This window comes from Ochlerotatus camptorhynchus, unplaced genomic scaffold (genome assembly GCF_037179485.1).
Source record: "Ochlerotatus camptorhynchus isolate MF236.1 unplaced genomic scaffold, CSIRO-AGI_Acam_v1.1 ptg000124l, whole genome shotgun sequence".
Lineage (NCBI taxonomy): Eukaryota > Metazoa > Arthropoda > Insecta > Diptera > Culicidae > Ochlerotatus > Ochlerotatus camptorhynchus.
In genome coordinates, this window is record NW_027040614.1 from 2057219 (window position 1) to 2081972 (window position 24754).

A 24754-nucleotide genomic window follows, 5' to 3' on the forward strand; every position below is an offset into this window, starting at 1 on the left:
TCCTTTAGCGCCAGATAGAACACTGAGCAACGTTGGACGAACGAACTTAGTCCAAATGTGTACGTTCGTTTGCGTTGTAACACCACCGTTGAGTGGAAAGAAACACTCTAAGGGCGTTAACTTAGATTTAAGACCGATCCGGGAAGTTTCAAAGTAGAGGCGACATCTATGATCGAGCGTCGGAAGTTCTTCCTGTTAACAAAAAGAAATTTCCGCGACCTTGATTTTTGCACCAATCTAAAGCCCAAACTCAGCAGGAAAACTCTGGCCATCTTTTCTTCCCAATCTAATTGATGTATTGAACTTCTTTGCTTTCGGGCACAACGCGGTAGACCCTGACTGGACAACCCGAATAGAAAGTCACATCAGCTTGATGTTAGATTATGATGTATTGAAAATCCATATGTTTTTTTTTCCTCGCAGAACTCATCGTTAGAATCACTCACTGAAAAATTGTAAAATGTAGTATAGGTATGCTAAGCTGAGAATCAACATTCTACTCGGGTCGTTCCCCAGACCTGTCGGGGAGTCCGACGGAAAAGCGCGCATTCCGCCTACTGTGAACGCGAATCGAAAAGTAACTTTTTCCCAGCTCTTTGATTGACATGCTCATTTCCTGTGCCCCCTCCCCCTTTCTTTCAACTTCCCAAACCCAGTAGAGGGAGGCACTGCCGCCCACAGTAGCAGGGATTGATTCCGATCGATCCAGTCCGGCAGTCCGGAGTTGTTAAAGGGAATGAGAATGATGGTTCTTCTATTCCGGTGGAGGAAGTTTTGCAGCACCACAAGAAGTGGAATCGGGGAGAACATTTGCCTTTAAATAAGTTCCTGTTTACTGTGTGGGTATGTGAAATTTATAACCCCCTTTTTGCTCCGGCAAAGGACGTTCAGGTGTTACCTTGTAATCTAGCAGCTCCTAGCAGGTACGTTTCAAACGGTAGCAGCTTGGATCTGGAAATGAATAAAAAAAGGAGATGATTAAGTTATTTAAGAGAAATGATTGCTTGCTTGAATTGAAAGAGAAAATGGTACATATTTACAGTTGGGGAGAAAGGATTCGGCAATGGCAGATCAAACGCGTTTTGGAATTCAATAATGCCATTTTAGAGCGCTTGGTTCACAGGTATACTGAAAGTTCGGCTGGAGTCCAGTTCAGGAATGGATTTGTAAATTCTTGTGTGGCAGATATTATGCAATTAAATATTAAACGTGGGAAATTCTGTTAAGGATTGATTCAGACAATTTTAATAGAAATAATCAAATCAAAGATTTTTCAGAGTCCGGTTGAAAACAATCCGAGTTCCGACTATTCTAGATGAAAATTCAATTACAATTTTGAGAGCCCGGTTTACTATTCAGGATTAGGAGAGGCCAGTTTTAAATTTCAGGCAGTCCGGTTTTGAATTTTTGAAATATTATCCGGTCAAGAATCCTGTTAGTCCGGTTTACGATTCGAGATTGTGTAGTCGTTCTAAGATAGAAGGAGTCTAGTTTACTGTCTAATTTGGAAATATTATCCAGGACTTCTTTAGATAATCCATCCATTTCAACAGTGCGGTTAGTGGACTATACCGAGAAGGAGATGATAAAGGACGAAGCGGATAAAGAAAAAAAAAACAGCCCGGTTAAAGATTTTAAGAGTGCTTTTAAGATTCTGATTCTGAATGGCATCTTCTGAATTCTAATACAGTATGGGTCCGATTGTAGGACGGTCCAACATGGTTACAGTCCGGTTTTGGCGCGAAAAGGGTTCGATTTAGGCAACATGTATTTTAAAGTGCGATAATAATGCAGATTAAGCCCGAGAAAAAATAAATTCTAAAAAGGTAATCCGGTCATATTCTTTTTCCGAAACCATATTGCCCACATTCGAACATGATCCAGGTGTCCCCGGGAAATTAGACATCATCTGACATGAATCAAACCCTATGGAATCACATGAGGATTCAAAAGATCATGGGCGGTCAGCTAAGTGCTCTGGACTGCATTGGCTGTACCCGGACTTGAGCCGAATGACCTGTGGAAAACTGACATGAGCTTTAACTCACAATGCGACGCATCAAATTAGATAAACTTTCAAATCACGTGATAATATTAAGTGGCTAAGGTCATATTGGCCACACTGAGAGCACCTTGTGATGAGACCTTAATTCAATTTACGTTTAAATGGGTAAGAATTTAATTAGACTCATCAGATTCATCAGATCAGATTTCAGAGATTCAGGCTATGTTAGATGTTTAAAAGAATCAAAATTCGGACAAGGACGTTTTAAGATATTTAGGTATTTATCTATTTTTTTTTTATATATTTACATGAAATTACAAAAAAAAAACCGTTCTTTTTGCATATTTTTCTCAGAAAAATATTATTTTTCTCTTCAACTTTGTCTCCGACATCATTTCAGGGCTGGTAGTGCTTATGCGATATAATAGTAGTGACTTTAGTGACTAAAATTACGAAAATAGTGATCAATTAGTGACCTGTAAATACTTAATAAGTAACCATTTATATGGTTACTTAGAAGTTCAAATACGGTTTGATATTGAAATAAACTTTTTATGTCATGGAACTTAAAATCAATTTCCATAAATTCCTCTAATTTAATCGAATCTCTGAACGGAATTTTTTTTCACAAGAGAAAAGTATTTGAAGTGATTTGAATAATTTACTTTTGCTTATGTTATACATGATGACTAGCAATTAGTAATTCCCATTTATTTTATTAGCTTAAATTTGATTCTGCGTTCGAAATATTTAAAATTTTGATATATCTAGATTCTAGGTAAATAACTTTAAAAAAAATGCTAAGAACTTTTCACAGAATTTCTTCAGAATGATCTCAAGAACTTTTTTAGAATAATTCCCTTTCTTTTAAACTTAGAGGCAAATAAGCATTTACAAAAATAATATTGCCTTCTTGAAATTCTTTGCAAAAAATCAACATAATTCTTGGAAATTTCGTATTTGGAAATGCTTAACATCAAATATCAGAATTAAAGTGGATATTTTATACGATAGATGAAGAGATGAAAGTAAAGAGTTGATAGTTCCGTTATAGTAAGGCAGTGTGAAATTTGTATATAGAAAGTAGAAAGCGAACAAAGGGCAATTGTGAGCAAGGTACGAGTCGAGTAGAGCATCTCCTTTACCAAGCTCATCCGTTAATGAGGGATGGCGAGGAGTGTTTCCCCTTGCCACCACTGGCAAAAGGGATGATCGCCGATTTTCTCATGCAACTCCGATGTGCGGAAAGAGTTCTATCGATTGTTTCACTCTAAAGTCGCCATCTGACATAAACTACCCTATTGGTACCTTCCTCAAAATTGTCCTTGCTCGCTTTCTACTGTGTATATACAATTTTCACACTGGCGTACTATAGCGGAGCTATCAACTCTATAACTTAATCTCCTCATCTATCGTATAAAAGCCGGCGCCGGTGGTGTAGTGGTAAGCGTGACTGCTTTCTAACACCCCGATGGGTCTGGGTTCAATTCCAGCCGAGGTCGGTGGGATTTTTCTGAGGCATAAAGAAGTAAAGCCGTTGGTCCCGGCCCATGGGTATGTGTGTTGAATGGGTGCGATATCCTACGCAGGTGTGGAAGCTGCCTTCCTGCACATTCGATTGCCGTCAATGGATGGCAATCGATGTCCGTCGGTGATTGGCACTAGATTGCGGAACAGAGATCGACGTTAAATAAAGGAAAGAAGATCTATCGTATAAAATCTGCACTTCAAGTCTGATATTTGACGTTACGCATCTCCGACTATGTCAATCGTTAAATTTACGCATGAAGTAATAACACATGATTAGTTAGAGTAGATTATTTTCCATTTTTATTGATTCTTCTAGGAACTACCTGAAAGCTCCTTCCATAAATCCACTTTAAATTTATTTGAATTCTTCTTAGAAATTCCAAGCAATTAACATCAGAAATTTCATAAATTTCTGCTTAAAATAATCTAGGACTTCTCCCCTGCATTCAATTGGAAATTCAATTCGTATTTTCCTTAGAATTCCCATAGTATTTCCTCAGAATTCTCAAAACAAAAATCTATCACAGAATAACTATGAAACTCTTCACAGAATTCCTTTTAGATTGAACCCTCAAAATTCGATATCATTGGAAATCTTCTCGGAATTTATTTTGAACTCTTTAGAATTCTCTTGGAATTATCTTCAGAAATCACCCTAGAATTTTTTTAGAACTATCCGCAGAGACCATTTTCGGAGTGCACGGGATTTTCATGGAATTTTCATCAAAACTCCAATAAGCAAAATTAACTATTTTTGAAATCTTATTAAAATTTGATCTAGAATCCTCATCCAATCATCATAGAATTTTTCTCAGAACTCTCGTTAAAATGCACTCTCAATTATATTGGAATTGTTTCGGAGCTGAATTTTGCGTCTCTAATAGTTTAAACAAAAATCAAAAGCGACGCTCATATGTGTTAAGCTAAGTTTAACTTTATTGGTAAACCTGGCTTAAGATTTAAACGGAGATGAAGAAATCGGTCCTCAGAGCACTAAATTTTACATGAGACTTTCATAGTCTGTACTTTGGTTTTTTCACTGATATATCTTGGTGTCATCCCTAGAATCCCTTAAAATGCTCATAAAATTTACATTGGACTTTTTAAAGTTCTAAACATCCTTGAAAGACTTTTGAAAATCTGTCACAGACAAATACATTTGGAAAATTTCTAAGGTTTACAATTTATCTTCTGGAAAAGGAGGTATATTTTCCCCGATTTTTTAGCGAAATTGAAGGCATTTCCCAATAAATAGTTTTCCTGGTGTTCTAAAGTTTTGCGGTTCAGTGGTCACCCGGGTTGAAATTTTCATTTTGTTAACAGATATGAATATTTTCTTAAAACTACTGTAGACTTTCTTAGTGCCAAGTACTCAATTCAAACAGTTTATTGATATTTTTAAATGTCACTCTATTTTAGTAGTGAAAAAGTGACTTTAGTGACTATTTTTAGGTAAATAGTGACTTTTTGGTGTAAAAAGTGACATTTTAGTGACTGGCTTCAAAATAGTGACCAAGTCACTAAAAAGTGACCTGCTACCAGCCCTGCATTTTGATCAGAAGTGCCATTTCTATGCTACAATTTATTTTTTAAATGTCTAAGACGCCATTTTGAAAATTTAACAACATCCATAATGGTCGAATTTTAGTAAAAACGGGAATCAGTGCCCATAGCAAACAATTAAGTTGCATGCGAATCGGAGAAGGTCACATCCCGAGTAACATTGCAAGTTTTATAGAGGTTTTATAGCAATCTACAAGTCGGAATCGTGGTCTACAGAACCGTCATAAAACCAAATTACGGTTGTCACTTTACGGTGAAAACGAAGCGAAGTGACCAGTTGTCACTCACGGTGAAATGATTTCCGTGTAAATCAAATGGAAATCACTTCACCGTGAGTGATAAGTTGTGTGACATCGGTAATAAGGGCCATACTTCATTTACCGAACCTTTTCCGATTAAAAATGTATTTAACGGGTGTTGAATAAAAAATGAGAATGATTTCAGTGCCGTCCAGCGCTCTTGTGAGAGCATCGCGACTAAGTTGCGCCGTACGGCTGACCAGGGCCCCTTCTCCAATTTCATTGACGTTTTTTTGAAGAATAAACATTATGTTTTTAATAAAAAATACTAGATTCGTTGAAAAATTTCTTTTTTACTAGCTATATGACTGAAAAATTCTCATTTTTTATTGAACACCCGTTACTATAGACAATCTTACCTGGTAATGACGTAAATCGTACCAAGGGGTTTTTACAGTCCGATTTAGAATTTTACAATTCTATATAATAGTAAACAATTTTGAGAGTCCGTTTCATCTAGCATCCAAAGGTTCCCATTAAGTATCCGGTAATCCGGTATACTATTCAGGAGTATGGGAGCTCGGTTTTCAGATATAGAAACATTGTCCGGTTTAGAATTCTGTGAGTCCGGTTTACAATTCAAGATTCTAAGACGATACCATTTAAAGATGCAGAGAGTCTTGTTTGAAAAAATTCTCAGGGAATCAGTCCAACTTGTTATAGAGTACGGTTTCAGATTTTAAGAGTACGATGTACGATTCCGAGAGTCAGATTTGAGATTTAAAATTCGAGTTATACAATCTAGACGTCCAGATTACGTTTTTGAGTGGCCTGAATTCTATTAGTTCAATCCTGAGATTCTGATATTCCGATTAAAGATTCGGTCATCATGCAGTAGTTCCAAGTTAATAGAATAAACATAAAAAAATCAAATTATACATTTCATTAACCGGATAAGAAGATAGTCCGGTTAATGAAGCGTGTAATTTAAATTTAATGATATTTAAAATAGAATTATTATCTTTAACTATTTGTTTTATATTACCTCTGCGTGAAGTCAACGATTTACATAGTTGAAGATGCTAATTTCAAACAACAGACTAGAGTGTAATTTTTATACGATATATGAGGAGATGAAAGTATAGAGTTGATAGTTCCGTTAGAGTACGGCAGTGTGAAATTGTTTATATATATAGTAGAAAGCGAGCAAGGATAACTTTTATGAATGAAGGTACAAATCGGTTAGATCATCTCTTTTTACAAAACTCCCCCGTTGGAGAGGGATGATGAGGGGTTAGTGGTGGCGGGGGGAATACCCTAAAAAAAAAAACGGCATGCACGTATCAACCATATTGATCGAATAAGCCACCTCGAAAAAATCTTGCCTAGATGAAATTGGGAATCGATTGGGAATGTTTTATATAGGTGAGATAGCTTGTTGCCGGATGGCTATCGGTCGCAGACGGCAAGACGCGTGAAAATCGATTCTAATACCTATGTTACGCTAGTAACAAAGGTAATAAGGCGGAATCTCCAACACCAAACATCAGATCGGTATGAATTTTTTTCTACAGGTAGATATGCATGAGGTCTTTCCACTGCTGCAAATTCTATGTTGATTGGATGTACCGTTGATTTGTAAAAAAATAAATCGTTAACTAAAATCATTCTATCCTGTAAATCTCCAACACCATACGTCAGATCGGTATGAAATTTTTTCTACAGGTAGATATGGAACTGCTGCAAATTTTATGTTGATTGGATGTACCGTTGATTTAAAAAAAATCGTTAACTAAAATCATTCTGCCCTATATATCTCCGAAACCGGAAGTCAAATCGAGAAAAAATTCAATAGCGATCAATGGCAATGATTGGATGAGCCATCTCTAAAAAAGCTTGCCTAGATGAAACACGTCCACAGACACACATACAGACATCAGCAAATTTCATCTTGCTGGGTCGATTTTTCATATTCAATTTGATTCTACCATGTCGTAATCCAACTGTCGAGCCATATCGAGCCGAGTTCAATCGATTGGGAATGACTTATACAGGTGAGATAGCTTGTGTGAATGGCTATCGAGCGCAGACGGCAAGACGTGTGAAAATCCATTCGCTAGTAACAAAGGTAAAACGAGCAAATGACAATTTTGAGGAAGGTACGAATCGGGTCGAGTATCCCCTTTACCAAACTCATCCGTTGATGAGGGGTATTTCCCCTCGCCACCACTGGCAAAAGGGATGATCACTGATTCACTAGAAGGTAGAAGGACGTGCCAAAACTGCTCTAATAGGGCTTAGATCTAATATTGGGCCTGCTAAGCATAACCCACCGTTTGCCTCTATTTTTCGAGTTGATTTTTTTTTTCACGAAATGGAATGTTTTCAGTGCAGATGACTTCTAAGTTTATTTACCTTTCCGTACGTACCGTAAGATTTGATAAAGAGAAACAAATTGTTGAGATGTTGTTTAAAATCTAACACTGCTTCTTGACCCCAAACTCGGACTACGGATTCTAATTTAGGCCTAATGCATTGAAACGCCATTGAATTCACTTCGGCCTATCGGATGAAGAGTGATTCGGTCGGAGCGCTTCTTTTGTTATTGAGAAAAATGGGCGTAAACATTCATATCACGTGCTCTCAGTGACACTGTTCGGTAGCTTTTGAACTAAAGTATCGTACCAAACACATAATTGACTTGTTAACTCTGAAACAATGGATTTATTTTATGTTTTCTGCTCGATAGGCCCAAAATGGGCGATTAGGCCGAAGTAGTGCTCCACCCTATGTGATTAATTCTAGTTTTGAATTTTAGAAATATTATTTAGGACAAACTCCGAGAATCACTTCAGGATTTACCGGAGTCCGGTTTAGAAGTCTGAGCACAATTTCCTGGTTTAGCTTTGCGAGTGACCGAATTTGTGCATCCGGTTAATAATTCATAATTCCCAGGATTTTGAAGATTTTCTTGGTTTTGAGATTTACATTTAAATAAAGCATAAAACTGAATACGATTGAGCCGAAGAAATCGCTTAAATGGGTTATTACTAAGATAGACAATTTGGATCTGCGTTCGAAGCCTTCATACATTTTATATGTTTAAAATAATACATGAAAAATCGCTCGAAACTTAGTAAAGGATTTTATTGGATGGTTCTAAAGAATTTACAGAGCATTTTCAGAATTCTTCTAAAATAAATAAGATATTCTCTCTGGGAATCCCCTGACAATCTTTTTATAACAGTCCAGAAATCCACTACAATAGAATCGTCCTTAGATTCCCTTTTAATTTTAAAGTTTTTTCAAAGAATTAACTACAGCTCGCTTCGTAATTTTATTTAAAAATCGCTTGAATTCTCGTAAGAATTCCTGTCAGAGTTGTCTTAAAAATTTTCCCATAATTATCTTGGGAGTTCTCCTCTAAATTCTTTAAAAAATTCACTTGAAATTCTATTTAAACTCCTCTAAAAATGCTCGGAATTTTAACGTCAACATTTGATTCCTTTGATATTTTTCACGAATCTTGTCCAAAGAGCTATTAAAAAGGGTTAAGGGTAGCAACACAACAGTGGTTTTGATGCTGGACTACATATTTTTCAATGATTTCGTTTCGAGTATGTATTATTTATCCACATTCAGTTTTAGTATGCTGTAGCTAGATAGAAGATGCTTCTAGAAGCAGCTTTTAAAGGAAGTTTCTAGAAAAATCTTCAAGAAAAGAGTTTCTAAAAGAAGCCAGAACCAGAACGATGTTAGAAGCTTCTAGAAAGAACCTCGAGTACGAGGTTAGAAGCTTCTAGAAACAATTTTTTAAAAGAAGCTGCCAGAGAAAAACTTCTAGAATATGCTACGAGAAAGATGAATCCAGACAGAATATTCTAGAAGATGCTTCCATCCAGAAGTAGCTAAAGAAGCATCTGAAGTAGCTAGACGAAGATGAGAAGATGAGAAGATTTTAAGAGATGAACTAGCCATATGGCTAAAAATCTCTATAATAAAGAAAAAAAAAGCCTCTTGGAAGAAGCATCTTCTTTCAAGTTGCTGCCACATCGACAATCCAAGAAAGAATGATATTTCAAGTGAATTGTATTTATACGCAGGGATTAATGTAAGAGGCTACACCCATTTACTATAACATGCTACATTTCCGAATTCTTCACTGGTTGAATTTATGATAGTGTTAGTGTTTTTGGTATATGAACTTGACGTCCGTGTTAGGGAACCACTATCGTCGAACCTCGGTAGTCAAGGCAGACAAACAAATTTAATAATTTTACAATAGTATACTATTCATAAACAATTATAACTTTAATATCAAACAAATCTTACATGAAATCTGATTCAAATGGTACATCAAAAATGTAAATCCATCCACAAATGGCCAAGTTATAAGCGTTTAAAACCTTACATGATTTCGTGACACTGCTTTGATGGAATGGTACCTCATAGTCATACGTCGAAATTTACTCTGAAAGAGTCCGGTTAAATTTTCAACCACCAGCTAGTGATTTAAAGACTCACCGAACTCAAATTACACGCTCCATTGACCTCCCATTCATCCCAAATAGCAGAACCAATCACAATCCCATCGATCCCAGGCCAAATTCAGCAAACAACTTCTCCAAGAACTGCCAAAAGTGCAAACACAATTATGAAATTAGCACCATTATTTCCACCCTCCAAAAGCCCACCACACCCACGGTTTCGATTTTAATCTCTTCCCGTCGAGCGCACCCGCCGGCTTTCCCGGTAAAACAATCAACGAGAAATTTCTAAATAAACTGTTGATCTTCCTTTTTTCTTTTTTTTTTGTTGTACTCGGATGTTTGCCCTGCACTTCTGTGTCCGTGTCTCTTCTCCGAAATCGCCAGGTTGTTAGGTGCCCCCAATTCAAGGAACACACCGGCATGGCGCCAACGCTCAACAGGTGGCCAATTTCCATATTGTGCAAACAAGACATGGGGGTTCACATCCACCCCCCTCCGTCCTCTCGGTTTTGTCCTCTGTCCTTAAAATCGGGAAAATCTGCTATGAATAAATTACCCAAGAAACGTAATAATGCTAAAAAGTTTTCAGTTTCATCGGAAACCCTCAGCGAGCCGGGATCGTGTGTCGTCTCGAAAGAGAGAGAGACGAAAAAACCATCTGGAACGAAGCGGAACAAGGCGACACCGGTCGGATGGTTGGGTGTGGACCCGAAAACAGATTATTACACCAATTTCCCGTGAATAGATAGATGGTGGAAAAACGAAAACAAAAAAGGGCAATCGCCGGAAAGGCGGGGTCCGCCGATGTCATTCTCTGCGATGATGATGGTTGAGGTTGAGGAAAATGTAATCCACCCGGTTTTTTGTTGCCCCATTATCTCGGTGGGACCGGCCGGTTGGACGCTGTATTTATTTTTTTGCATAACAATGGTCTTTGCGGGAATTTTTTTTTTTTTCAAAAGGACATGGGCGGAAATTCGGGTACTGCGAAGCACAATGGAATTACATCACATTATACGGTTGAGTAGGTGGCTTTTGAGGGAGAGGGGAAAGGCGTCTTGTAATAGGTTTCAAGTATGATTAAGATCGATTTGCATGGAAAATGTCAATTTGGAAATTTTGGGGAGTTTTGGTCCAATCGAAACAGACAAGCTCGATGCTTCAGCTGGAGCTTCATGTTTAGTAATTATGGTACAGTATCCGTTCGATTTTTGCACGGGGTTTGATTTTGGCACAGTGCCAAAATCGAACGGTGTTTGAAAATAATGTATTGTTGCTCCTTGTGGTTACAATTTTTAATAAAAGAATAATTATTAATACCGTCTATGCCGTGTCTATGTGTATATTTCAAAATACAGCCATTCGATTTTGGCAACACTAAATTTTCGGACTTGTTGCCAAAATCGAACGGGGCCTCAATAAGAAGTGCTAACGTTTACAAGCCTTTAATCAGCATTTTTCAGTGTGCGGGAGCAAACAGAATCTTGAGTGGCATTATATGAGCATCACAGTGGGTTTCATTTACGAATGCTTGTAAGCTTTCAACAAAAGCTCTGGCATTGTAACGGCTCTTTGATTTGGGTAGGAAAAGCTGACCAGAAGAACAGAGGATATTCTACTGAATATCTGCGATAAGGCTAGATCTCAGATAATGTTAAAATGTCGGCCTAATGGTCCTCTGATGTAAGGAGCTCAGTGGCCTAGTGGCGAACGTTTTTGCTTACTGAGCACAAGATTGTAAGGATCGTAATGTAAACAAACGGTCAAATCATTTACCATGGTGAATCCTGCTATACTATCTTTTCTACTAACATAAATTCCCTTCCCATGATAGATGTGGATATGCAAGGGTGTTCTCAGTCTCTAGTAGCAATGTCTGTCATACTAACAATGATTCCCTGTCATGATAACCGTAATAACCTGGCCAGCGCCGATGTTAATCTTGGAAATACACTGGATCTGGTCAATCACGGATTAGCAACTATGAATTTTACGAATTGCTTATGATCCTTTTATTTCCAGAAAACATCAGTGATATGCAGTGTTCACTCGGCTGTCGACAGAAACAGACCACTCTCGATGTGTGTCACGCGATCGTATGTTTACTCGGCAGCAACCATTGTGTGGGTCATCCTCATTGTTCTTCATTAGCAGTTCTTTGAGTCGATGCGTCGTCGACTTTGGAAAGCAACCGTTTCGTGATGAATGTGTGAGTGCTGACCACGTTTTGCGTCCATTGCTGCAATGGAAGCGCTCTGCTCCCCGTTGGCGAATCTGCCATACAATGAAACCACTGGAAGCGGCTCCCGTTCTGGTGGAGGAGACTTATTGGATAGCAGGAGATAAAATGTTTATTGTGTTGTACTTTTTGACTATAGTTTTAAGATGTATTGTATAGTGAACAAGAATCCTCGGCTCTGTAAAGTTAATCCGGTTGAGCCTTATCAAATAAATTATTAAACAAACAAAAAATCAGTGATATGGATTCCAGTTGGAATTCAGGTATGGAAATACATCATGCTCAAATGTATGGATTAATTCCGCTTGGAATTAGGATTTTTGTGCTTATTGTTTTATTTTATAAGGCTCAATCGCATTAAAATTACAGAGCCGAGGATTATTGTTTACTATACAAAACATCGTAAAACTATAGTCAAAAGATACAACACAATATACACTTTATCTTCCGCTATCAAAGAAGCCTCCTCCATCAGAACGGGATTCGCTTGATTTAGAGCGATTAATTCCTAATTCTAGTGTTCACTCGACTGTCGACAGAAGCAGGCCACTCTCGATGTGTGTCACGCGATCGTCTGCTTACTCGGCAGTAACCATTGTGTGGTCCTCCTCATTGTTCTTCATCAGCAGTTCTTTCGGTCGATGCGTCGTCGACTTTGGAAAGCAACCATTTCGTGATGTGTGTGATAGTGATGACCACGTGTTGCGTCCATTCTTGCAATGGAAGCGCTCTACCCCAGGTTGGCGATACTGCCATACAATGAAATCGCAGTGATTTCAATGTCATTTTATTGATGATTTTGCCAGCACTGGCTCAAAAGTTTCCATAAGATTTTAAATCAATGCTAGTATTTTCAAGGTACTGCAATTTATTGAGCACCGTTGAATTTTGATACTTCTGTATGAATGTATTTAAATTGATTTCTGTATCAATTATTAAATTTGAGTGAATAACTGTTAATTCTATTATAGGCAAATTCATTGACTCGTGCGAGCAGCAGTTATGCATGCTTGGATACTAAAAGATAACTGAACGAGTGTGGATTCTACCAAGCAGATCATTGCAGGTAGACTCGAAACTCACAGCAGTAAAGCGAAACAGGCGAGAAACTGAAAGAATATGAAAAATGTTCTCACCGACTGAACGATTAGATCTAAAATCCGTGAGTGAGCCGTTTTTGACAAAAATTCTACCAATTCGCGTTAATGTCATCTACTAAAACATATCTCCATATCAGTACCAACACAACTATGTTTAAAGCAAGGATTGATTTGCTCTATCAAGCTACTTGTAATTAAAATTGAAAGCTACTCAGAAATTAGGCACGGCATACTGACTTGTCAATTTTTGCTCGATTCTGCGCTCAAAGAATTCAACTGATTCGAACCCTTACTTGAGGTAAACTTTGTTCAACCAGCAGCGAATTTTTCAATTGTGTTTCAATTCGACCAAAGTGATTAGTTTTGACTGTTTTTAGTTTTGAAATATGTGCCATCATCACTTACGATAAATTCAGAAATGATTCAAATCATTGAAACCATATTATTTTCCTGGTTGATTATTCAAATTCCCGACTTTTTCCCGGTTTTCCAGGTTGGCTTGCCACCCTGGTTAACGTAACATTGAAAAATCCACCGACAAATCAACTCCAAACCGTGAAATGAAAACCCCAATCGATGGCCTCAAAAATAGCATACCGTATTCCATAAACGAAAACCGGAGAAAGAAAGGAAATAAAATGAAGTGCTTCCTTTAGCTGCTCCTGGTGGTGTAGGTTTGATGTCCTCATCCTGACCGGACGCCCGGTCGTTGAAATTCGCGCGAGTATATATGTTGTGCGCACATTTATGACCAACGGTGAAGAACAGGACTATTGTTTGGTGGCACACTTTTGGAATGTAGAGGATCGTTAATTAAATACCATTGCTTGCACTCTCTTTCGGCTGGAGAAATTTATGTAACACAGAATGTCTATTCATTGCGATGGGAAATATGTCAATCACTTTAATTTCACTGCTCAGGGCGATTTTTTTAAACATTGATATACAGTTATGAGAGGAATTTATCGCAAGGTTATGACAGAAGTTCACCCGGAATGAAATTGCGTTTTGAATTCTAGGTGGTGTTTTAATGAGTTAGAAATGAGTTTGCTTCAATAATGTTTATTCGGGATGAATTCCTCTCGGAATTAAAGATGAATTTCTCGGACTTAACAGAATGAATTCCTACCAGAATGCAAAATGAATTCATACCAGAATTGAGGTTGCGTTCCTCTCGGAATTCAAGATGAATTTCGCATGACGCTCAGAATGAATTTTTTTTTAAATAAATAATGAACTCATGGGTGAAGAACAGGACAACTAGGACAAATTTGTATCGGAATTCAAAAATTATGTTTCTCAAAATTTAGACCGAACTCCTTCAAAATGGAGGATGATTTAAAATTCAAAATGATTTCCTCACGGAGTTCAGGATGAATGTCTCTTGGAATTCAGAATTAGCTTCCCTTGGAATTAACAATATTTTCCTCTTGGATTTCAAGATGAATTCACTTGAAATTCAAGACGATGCCATAATATGTAGGATGAATTCTTCTCGGAATAATGAAATCCTTTTGGAACTCAGGATAAATTCCACCCGAAATCCAGGAAGAACTTCCCTCGGCATTCAGAAATAATTTCTCTTCAAATTTAGGATGAACCTCTCACAGTATTCAGGTTAGACTTCCTCCTAGAATTTAAGACGAATTTCTCTCGGAATTGAAGATGAATACCTCTATGAATCCATAATGAACTCCTCCTGGATTTCAAGAAAAACTGCTGTAGAATTCAAGATGAGTTTCTCGTATTATTTGGGATGAATTAGGAAGAATCCATAATGAACTTCTCTTGCAATACAGGATGAATTTCTGTCGGAGTTCAGAAACAATTTTGCTCAAAAACCAGAACGAACTCCTATCAGTATTTAGGACAAACTCATCTCACAATCAGGGTGTCCATTCAAATTCAATTTGTCAATAATGCCCGGTTTTTTCGCGGTTATTTAATAATACAGCCATTCCATAGTAAAACGATATGGTGGTTCTCAGAATTTCGTAAAAATTGTTAGTTTTGTTTCTTATTGCAAAATATTAGACACCCTTTTCCATGTTAGGGTGGTCAAAAATTGAGTTTTTTTTTCAAAAATAAAAAAATTATATATTTTGAACCACTGGGTCAATTTTAAAGATCAAAATATCAAATGTAAGGTAATTATAAAATACTTTTTAGAAAAAATATAATGGTATTCAAAAAATGGGATTTTGTGTTGAAAATCATTGACTGTATTTGTTTTTTTTTTTATGGTTTTCATGATTTGTAGACAGAGGGCGCAATATTCAATAAATTATGGCCTACAAGCAGCGTTGCCAGTATTCCAGATTAATCTGGATTTTCCAGATTTTCAGTCGTCTTGCCAGATACTCAGACAGATCACGTACATTTCCAGATTTTTTACATAGGGGAAATGTATGTAATGTCGGCCTAAGTGTCCCTAATTTGGGCCCATACATAAATTCAGCATTCGACTAAATTTTCAATAGCAACCAAAAATATTCATAAGTACCGTCCCAGTGACGCGTTCATCTAGATACAATTGATAAATAGCAGATTTTTAGCGATGGGCCCAATTTTAGATCCATAGGCCAACATTAGAGCCATTTCCCCTATGTTCTAGATGTTCCCAGATTTTTTTGTACTTGAAGTCTCCGCGTACATCGTACGGGTTAGGCAAAAGATGTGCGTCTATCTTAAAAAAAAAAACTGTCGCATTAATGGCCCTTCGCTCATTTTCAACTTCTATTCAATTTTCATACTGCCGTGCTCTAACGGAACTATCCACCTACCCTCTTCTAAAGATCATTCTCTAGCTAATAAATCATCACACTAAAGCTTCATGTTAGCATTTCCAACCAACTCTGAACTTCAACCAGTTTCTCATACCTTTCCTCTATTGGCTGTCTTCGTGGTCTCGGTGGTTCTGCATCCTCAATCCACCGCTGGATCTTTGATGAGAATATGATTCCATCATCACTTTGCTCCTCTGCTTGACTGGCACTGTCTTTTAGCAGTTCATACTTGGAATCCAGAAAATCACGTTCTATCTGCGTTTGTCTGATTATCTGCTGCAACTTGAGAAGTTTGGCTTCTTCCAGTTTGCGTATCTCTAACTCCAGGTTCTGTCGCAGTGATAGTCTGGACACTTGGGGTCCAACTACGCTTAGACTCTTGGATACCCTCACCTCTGCTACACTCATTAGATCAGAGTTCTTGGGTTTGGTTGCTCTAGTGCTCGCTTCAGCTTGTCGGTTAGTCACCATTGATTTTGATGTGTTGAATTCCAGAACTTTTAGTATTCCCTTCCGATTCACGTTCTGTCCATTGTTGGCTTTGGGTCAACAGGATCTTTCGCATTCCGCACAAATCCATTCCCTATTTGCAATTCCTCCAGTCACATCTGCACACTCAAAATGGAACCACGTATCGCATTCGTCGCACTGAACTATTTCGGGGGTATCTTCTTCTTCACACCAACCGCAGTGACTAATAACAATCCGCTTTCTGACAGCGCCCTTGGATTTACCATGCTTGGCGCTATTGTTATCACCTGACACCTATGTTGGTCTTCTCGTAATTGCTTCTCGTAGAGCCGGTACTTACAATCTCCTCGTCGACTTCTTTTTTACCTTCCTGTGTACTCTTGTTAGATTGTTCTTCTTCTACAGGTACATCTTTTGCCGTTTGAACGGATCACTTCGACCCACCGTGGACATCGTAAAACGTGGTAAATGAAATTTTTAAAATGTCGCGTCCGCCCGCAAAGGAAATTCTGTTTTTTTAATGTGCCTGTTATTGGCCGATTAAAAATTTCCTAAAATATAAATTGCTTTAGTGTTTAGTTTTTAGTGTTCCTTCCCAACTTCCTCACTCATTTTCAACGAATATCCTGGCAATTATGTTGAGTGCAAGTCGATCCGTATGTATCCTATTTTAGTGGGTTAATTTCTAAGAGATTGAGATGTGCATGATATCTTACCAAAGGTTCGTCTCGATTTAGTCTTTCCGGACCTTATTTTAATAGTTTGGGCTAGCCTGCTTAATAATCTCTAGTTAGTTTTAGGCAACATTTTAACCTTAATTCACATTAATTTTAGTTTCGAATACGAAATTGGTAGGGGGATCCTTCGTTATTTTAACCTCTAGCCGCAGTTGGTAGATTTTCCTGTTAACATAATGTAATTATTTTTAGTTCTAGCTGTAAGTGCATGTTGAATTCAGTACATACCTTAGTAAAGTTAACTTTAAGATTAATTTGAGGCTTTATAAATTTAGGATAATAAGAAAAAAAAATCACTTTAAATATATTTAGGAAGTCTCTGAACATGACCATGACTTTTGCTTTCAGATGATTTTTTGACAATTCTTCTGACAATTCAATTCGTCGTCGTTTTGACAATTCTTCTGACAATTCATGCCTTCTATTGAACTTAAGCATAAATTATTCACGAATTAACTGAACTTAAGAATGAATTCCTATCGGATGTCAGGAAGAAACTCAATTCGAAATAAATTTGGCATGAATTCCTGTCGGTATGCGGGATCAATTCCTGATGAAAGTTAGGATAAATTCCTCTGGCTTGGCATTTGTCAGCAACATAAATGCTAAACTTTAAAGTGCAACGTTTTCGACATTTAAAGCGGTCAATCTGAAGCGATTCCACCTCACCATGGACCCCATCGGAACGTACCAGCTCGCACGGAACCGTCAAATTCTGTGTCACAATCGAAAATATTGCTCGATTGCTTCTGCCCGATCGGGCGTAAAAGTGATAGAGAATGCTGACAGGAATATCACTTCGCATGAGTGGATCCGTCGTTCCCCACTCACTCCGGCGACTTCAGCTTGCCCACGCTCAATCGAATGGGAGATATTTGAATACAACGACTGGCAAGGACGACATCCGTACCAATTTCCATCTGATTAGGCATCGTCGAATTCCAATACTCTTCTCTGAGGTCACACCTCGCCTAGTCAAGGCCTAGCTTTTTCAGCGGAACGAACGAACGAAAGAAATCTGAGATTCGCCATCAAGCTTCTCGAAGCCACGCATCCAATTGAGGTGGTGCGATTCCGGGAACAACCGAAGACGTTCGTACGTAGGTCTTTCTGTAACATCTACTTGCTCGGAAAGGAGCCAATTCACGTGCATATCCATTTGATACTGGCAGCCTAGGCATCCAGCCGAACGAAAATATCCAATTCAGTCATCTCCTGGAAAACGGCACACTTCAATCGTCAGGCTTTAAATTTGTGCGATAAATATTTTATACATTCTTTCGAACCCATGTGCCACGTGCCGGAGAGAAAAGGGGGTGGTTTGTTTGTTTTCTCCCGCCTGCTTGATGTACCACACCTATACGTATAAATGCCGTTTTGGCAGTAAGGATTCGCAAACCGAACTCAGGCAGGAACAAGTTATCGGTTTCCTTTAAAAAAAAAAACAACACAGGTGAAAAGAGAACCTACAACACAAACACAAACGCTTCCTTCTTTGGATTTAGCAGAATGCGTCCGGGATTCTCATTATCATTTCAAATGAAGGTTGTTTCCCGGGCATCATCGGGGAATCGGCAATCCAATGATGAATTTTGCAAATTGCAATTAGGTCTGCGGATTTTGGCAAATACAACCCCACCCGTCCGTCCAGCTATGGAGCATGGTGGGCGTCGTTTGTTTTCGATTTTTCTGCATTATGCTTTATCTTTCACAAAGGATAGGAATAGAGCGAGAGAGAGAGAGAGAGAGAGAGAGCACAGGAAATTGGAATTTTGATCGACCTTCGGTTAGTGGTTTGGATGTTGATTTAACTCAATTTGGGAGCGTTCTTAGATTTTTCTACTGGTTGAATCCTTTCCAAAAATACCCATGCTTACTTACTGTGAGGGTTTTGGGTGCTACTTGGTACATCGGAAGTCGCCATTTTAAATTCTTGAATGATGGCGGACATTCATTTCCGGCCTCTGTTGGTTGTTTCGTTTGCTAAAATAATTTGTTCGGGGACAGATAGCTCTTTTAAGCCGTAGAGTAGGCCCATATTACTTACAGGGCTTTGGGCTGAGCACTTTGATTGGAAATTCTATGGTTTAAAGTGGATCTCCAACATTTTCAGGGTGGATTTGGAGCACTGGAATGGTTTCTGGTCAACTTCGGGAGCCGGTTCTATGAGTCTCAAAAATGGACCAAGAGATCTCAGGAACAAGCCCTCTTTCCTCTTTTAGTTTTATTGAGCTGATATGTGACTAATGTAAAGCTCCCAAGTTCATGTGTCCTCTTTAAGGAGCCACCATAATCGTAATTTGGGATTTCACACACAATTTAGTGCCGTCCATCTAAAACAGGTAAAATTTTTCGGCAATCAGCTTGCCAAAAAACTTAACAATACTAATCCAAACGCTACGCCCAGGTAACATTGCAAGTTTCATCAAGGTTTTAAAGAATCCAATATAAAACCAACATTGTTTCTTGGACGACGTTTTATATCCGAAGTTTATGTCTATGACTTTGGATTTTCACAGGGGACATAAGGTTAGGCCGTCTTTCGATCAGCACAAAAAGATGTATGATCTTAATGTGAAACTAGCCTTGAAGATTTGTAACCCTGAATTGAAACGTTTACGATGATAAAACTGTAATCAACGAATTCGTCTAGATTCGTTTCAAATCGGTTAATCTAGGCATTTCTGAAGTTTTCGGTGCTTCCCTGAAGTCAAACTGTTTTGAATCTTCTAGACTTCCCTGAATTTCTTAGAACATTTAAAAAATACCCGCATTTTTACTGAGGTTCATTGAACATTCTTCAAACTCTTCGGCCTATGCTGAAGTTCCCACAATTTTCCAAAAATGTTTGCTCATGGAACTTTCTTTAAAATCTCTAAATTTTCCTAAACTTCTCTGGGCTTGCCTGAAGTTTTCGTTCGTTCATGAAGTTACCTCAATTTTCAAGAAATTCTCGGAACATACCTTACATTCCAATAATTTTCCAGTTGAATATCTTATCGGAAGACCACATAGTTTTTTGGAAATGTTTGCAACATTTCTAAAAAAATTCTGACTTTTCAAAAAATCCTTCGTATTTTTTTTTAAATTGCTGCGATTAATTAATAAAGCTGCTTGACATCCCTAATATTTCTGAAACTTATTATAGTTTCTCAAAATTTCCCTTAAGCTCATGGTGCTGTCCTAAATTTATAGAATTTAAAATTTACAGATCTTGAAACTCGTCAAAGTTCTCTATACAAACATAAAGACTTATGTCGGTAATTCGTTACTTTTAAGTTTCCATGATTTCGATGTGTACATTTAAAAATCTTTATTGATCGATGCTTAAATTTAAGATAATTTCTTTGTCGGTCGTATGATAGTAATCTATAAAGGTGCCATACTAAATTTCGTTAAACTTCAATATGGGTTAAACTTCAAAGCTCAAGTGGGTACAGAATTTAAAAAAAGTTGTGGTCGATGTCACCGATTTGAGCCAAACTTGGCCAAACCCCCTTTCTTTTTGGAATTCTGAATAAACACCTTTTTTGATTTTGCCCTTAAGTGCCTAGATCCTTCCCTGTATTATCGAAATTTTTAAAAAAAAATCAACTTTCAGAAGAGATTACTCCACAACCAAATAAGCTATTCGTGATCGTGAACGTCAATTTGAAGGTTTTTTTTTAATGTAGATTTACATAGGTGTACCCACATTGTTTTTTGTATAGTAACTACAGTAAACATGCAGGTATCCAAATTGTCAAAAAATGGCCGATTTTCACCATGGGTGGAATTTTTTATTTCTTAATATTTTGGGCTCAAATTTTCAACACACTTTGGAAAAATCTTCTACTAGGTGTGTTTCTAAGGGTAAATAATTTGGTAAATAATTAAATTCAGGTCGTGAAAGTGAAAAATACATTCCTATGCGATACAGCAAAAACGTGCTTTAGAAGTACGATGAAATCGGATAGATTAGCAGGTTTATAAAATTTCAGTTGTGGATGAAAGCTGCTACTTGAATAATACCCTTATTTGAGTGGGTACACCTATAATAATCTATATTAAAAAACCTTCAAATTGACGTTCTAAGATCACGAATAGCTTATTTGGTTTTGGAGTAATCTCTTCTGAAAGTTGAAATTTTTAAAAATTTCTAGGCACTTTAGAGCAAAATCAAAAAAGACGTTTGTTCAGAATGCCAAAATAAGCGTTTTAGCCAAGTTTGCCTCAAATCGGTGGCATCGACCACAGGTGGTGTACCCACTTGAGATGGAATGACCCATATGTCACATGGAAAAATATTCATCTAAAAATATTTAAATACTGACATCATCGTAACTGTGAACTTTGGTAAAGAACAAGAAAGATTGCCATCGATACACACCAGACGACAGATGGCAAAGGTTATATTATTTATTGACATATTTGCCACTTCATCGTAAGAAGCATGATCTGCCGATAAATGAACGGAAACACGCAGATGTAAAACTACCCAAAATTGAGCACTTTTCCCACAATTCCGGGGTTCAGCCAAATAACCCAACTTTGAGTAAATCGCATAAAGTAGTTTCCATTTAACATCGTCCTCAAAACAATACCTACCCTTAAGTATATTCTACCCAAAATTAAGTTTAATTCCGGAAAATTTGATAAAAAGCAATTTACTCAAAAGTAACTTATTGGGCTGAACTATATCGTTGAGTCGAATCGAGTCCGCTTTGAGAATCGTTCGAGAACGGTTGTGTGTTTTTGCTTCGCTGCGTGCTTTTATTTATTTTTGAGCTCGTGCTATCTTTGTGCTGGTGTGTAGTATTTCGGTGCTCGCATTTGAATAGTTTTGTGTCCCGGGCGCGATAATTTGATTTAGAATGGTTTGTGCTGATGTTTTCCCCCTGTTGCTTAGGTGCCTGGTGTGCTCTCGCTTCCCTTTGCTGCCGGTGTGACTCGACCGCACTGATCTTCTATTAGGTTTTTGTGATGTGCATTGCTTTTGTGCACAGAGTGACTTGTTGTTTATTAATTTATTTGATAAGGCTCAATCGAATTAACTTTATAGAGCCGTGGATTCTTGGTCACTATACAATAAGGCTTGTACTCGAAAACAATGCACCAATTTTATCCGTGTGTAACTTTTTATTCCGTGCGTAAAAATTGATGAAAATCTGGGTATAACTAGTTTGGAGTGAATTGTTTACATGTGCAAATTTTCATAACAATCGGTGCAGTGGTTATTGAGATGTCATCGAAACAAGAAGAAAATCGCCGGAGAATTTAACGCGCCGTTATGGAAAATCCGACTGCGACCATGAGGTGGATCGGAAGACAACTGGGAATCACCCATACAACTGTGTCTCGGGTGGTAAAATCGTTTAAGGAGTCCCAGACGACCGAGCGGCGGGCTGGAAGTGGAAGAAAATCGAAGACAGCTGACCCTGTGAAGTCCCGGAAGGTGTTGGATTATTTCAAGCGTAATCCGAACCTTTCGATTCGCGACGCGGCTCTGAAGGCAAAGTGTTCCGCCTGGTTCGTTCAGCAAACCATGAAACGAGCTGGGCTTCGTGTATTCAAGGTCCGGAAGGCACCGAACCGGCGTGATCAACAAAACACGGCGGCCAAATCCCGCGCAAGGAAGCTGTATCGAGAGTGGCTAACGAAACCGATGTGTGTGGTTATGGATGACGAAACCTACCTCAAGGCAGACGCAAAGCAGATACCGGGGCTGGAGTTCTACGTTGCCAAATCACGGTTTGATGTTCCAGAAGACATAAGGAAGAAGAAAGTGGACAAATTTGCCAAAAAATACTTGCTCTGGCAGGCCATAAGCCAATGCGGTAAACTGAGTAAACCGTACATCACAATGTGTACCATCAACAGCGAAATTTACCGCACCGAGTGCCTCCAGAAGCGTCTGTTGCCCTTCCTGCGGTCCCACGGAGGTGAGACATTATTTTGGCCGGACCTGGCATCATGCCATTACGCGCGATCGACGTTGGATTGGTACAGAGACAATAACGTTGTTTTTGTACCAAAAACCGCCAACCCCCCAAATTCACCAGAGATTCGTCCGGTGGAAAAATTTTGGGCCATAACGAAGGCCAAAGTTCGAAAATCGTCCAAGGTGTTTAAGAACGAGCTGGAGCTGAAGAAAGAATGGATGAAAGTGCCCAAAAAGGTCGGCTCCACCATTGCACAAAATGTAATGAGGGGTCTTAAGGGAAAGGTGCGGGCTTTCAGCGATGGAAAGGAAATTGAATATAGTAATTATGCCTAAACATAATCCATATGTATTAGTTCATTCCCTAAAAATTTCAAGAAAATCCGACTTAAAATAAATTTTTGGCGAAAACTTTTGTCTGGTGCATTTAGTACAGGCCTTACATCTTAAAACTATAGTTAAAAGGTATAAACACTTTATCTTCCGCTATCCAAAAACCCTCCTCCATCAGAACGGGAGCCGCTTCCAGTGGTTCCATTGTATGGCAGTATCGCCAACGGGGGTCAGAGCGCTACCATTGCAGAAATGGACGCAAAACGTGGTCAGCACTCATCACTAAACGGTTGCTTTCCAAAGTCGACGACGCATCGACTGAAAGAACTGCTGATGAAGAACAATGAGGAGGACCACACAATATTAGCTTGAGTTTATGCGCCAATTAAAAAAAAAGGTGCTATATTGTACGTAGCCTCCCCTCCCCTCTTATCTAAAGGGGCTACCCCCTACGATCTCAACATGCCAAATTTGGTTCCATTTGCTTCATTAGTTCTCGAGTTATGCAGAAATTTCTGTTTCATTTGATTGGAAGCCCAAACCATTATAAGAACCTTTCCCGGCTCCAAAAACCCTTGCATACAAATTTTCACACCGATCGGTCCAGTAGTTTCCGAGTCTATAAGGGTCAGACAGACAGACAAACAGACAGACAGACGGAAAGAAATTCATTTTTATATATATAAGAAGAAGATAGAGGATAGATAGATAGATAGATGTGGTTGGAATCGCTGGAGGAGGAATTGTTTTAAAATGACTAGAGAAAAATAAGCATCGGGAATGCGCTCCGCCGGATATATTGATTTGGTGAGTACGTTCTAGTTGGGCGGGATGCCGGTTGCGCCGTATTGGGGATCGGATGCATTGTTTGCGGGAGCGGATGCGTTCCTTCGGGGGAGTAATCGAGATTTATTTTCATCGTTTCCATTTGTCAGAGGGATGACCTCGATCGCATGAAGCATGTTCCTCGGGTTTTTACGGTTAGGTGTCTACGAATAATCCATTATGATTTTTTTTTCGTGTTGAAGCATGATTCGTTAAGAAAACAATGTCGCGATCTGCAAGCTTGGCACTTAACCGATTAGTTTTTGTTGTGTTGTTAAGTGTGTCCTTAACATGATCATGAGGGCCGTGGTTAAAGACTGACGGTAGTCACGGCGGATCGTGTTTGATTGTGGAGTTTGGTGGTTTTGACGACGAAATATAAAGGAGAAAAAAGTCGTTTTAAAACGCAATAGAGTTCGGTCGATTTAGCTTAAAAGATGTGCATTATTTGTACGCTAGTAAAATTGTCAAGAAGCGTGAAGAAAGGGTCACGGTAGCTCAAAAATGTGAAAGTTT

General features: G+C 38.4%; 1 protein-coding gene across 4 annotated transcripts in view; it reads right to left on the bottom strand.

Annotated features, from left to right (window-relative positions):
- Stat92E (Signal transducer and transcription activator Stat92E) overlaps positions 1 to 24754 on the bottom strand; it is a 224920-nt gene that overhangs the window by 161024 nt on the left and 39142 nt on the right. For all 4 annotated transcript variants that reach the window (XM_065220317.1, XM_065220316.1, XM_065220314.1 and 1 more), the window contains exon 2: positions 899 to 951. The gene's annotated coding sequence lies outside the window, so the exon portion shown is untranslated. The remainder of the gene's footprint in view (positions 1 to 898; positions 952 to 24754) is intronic.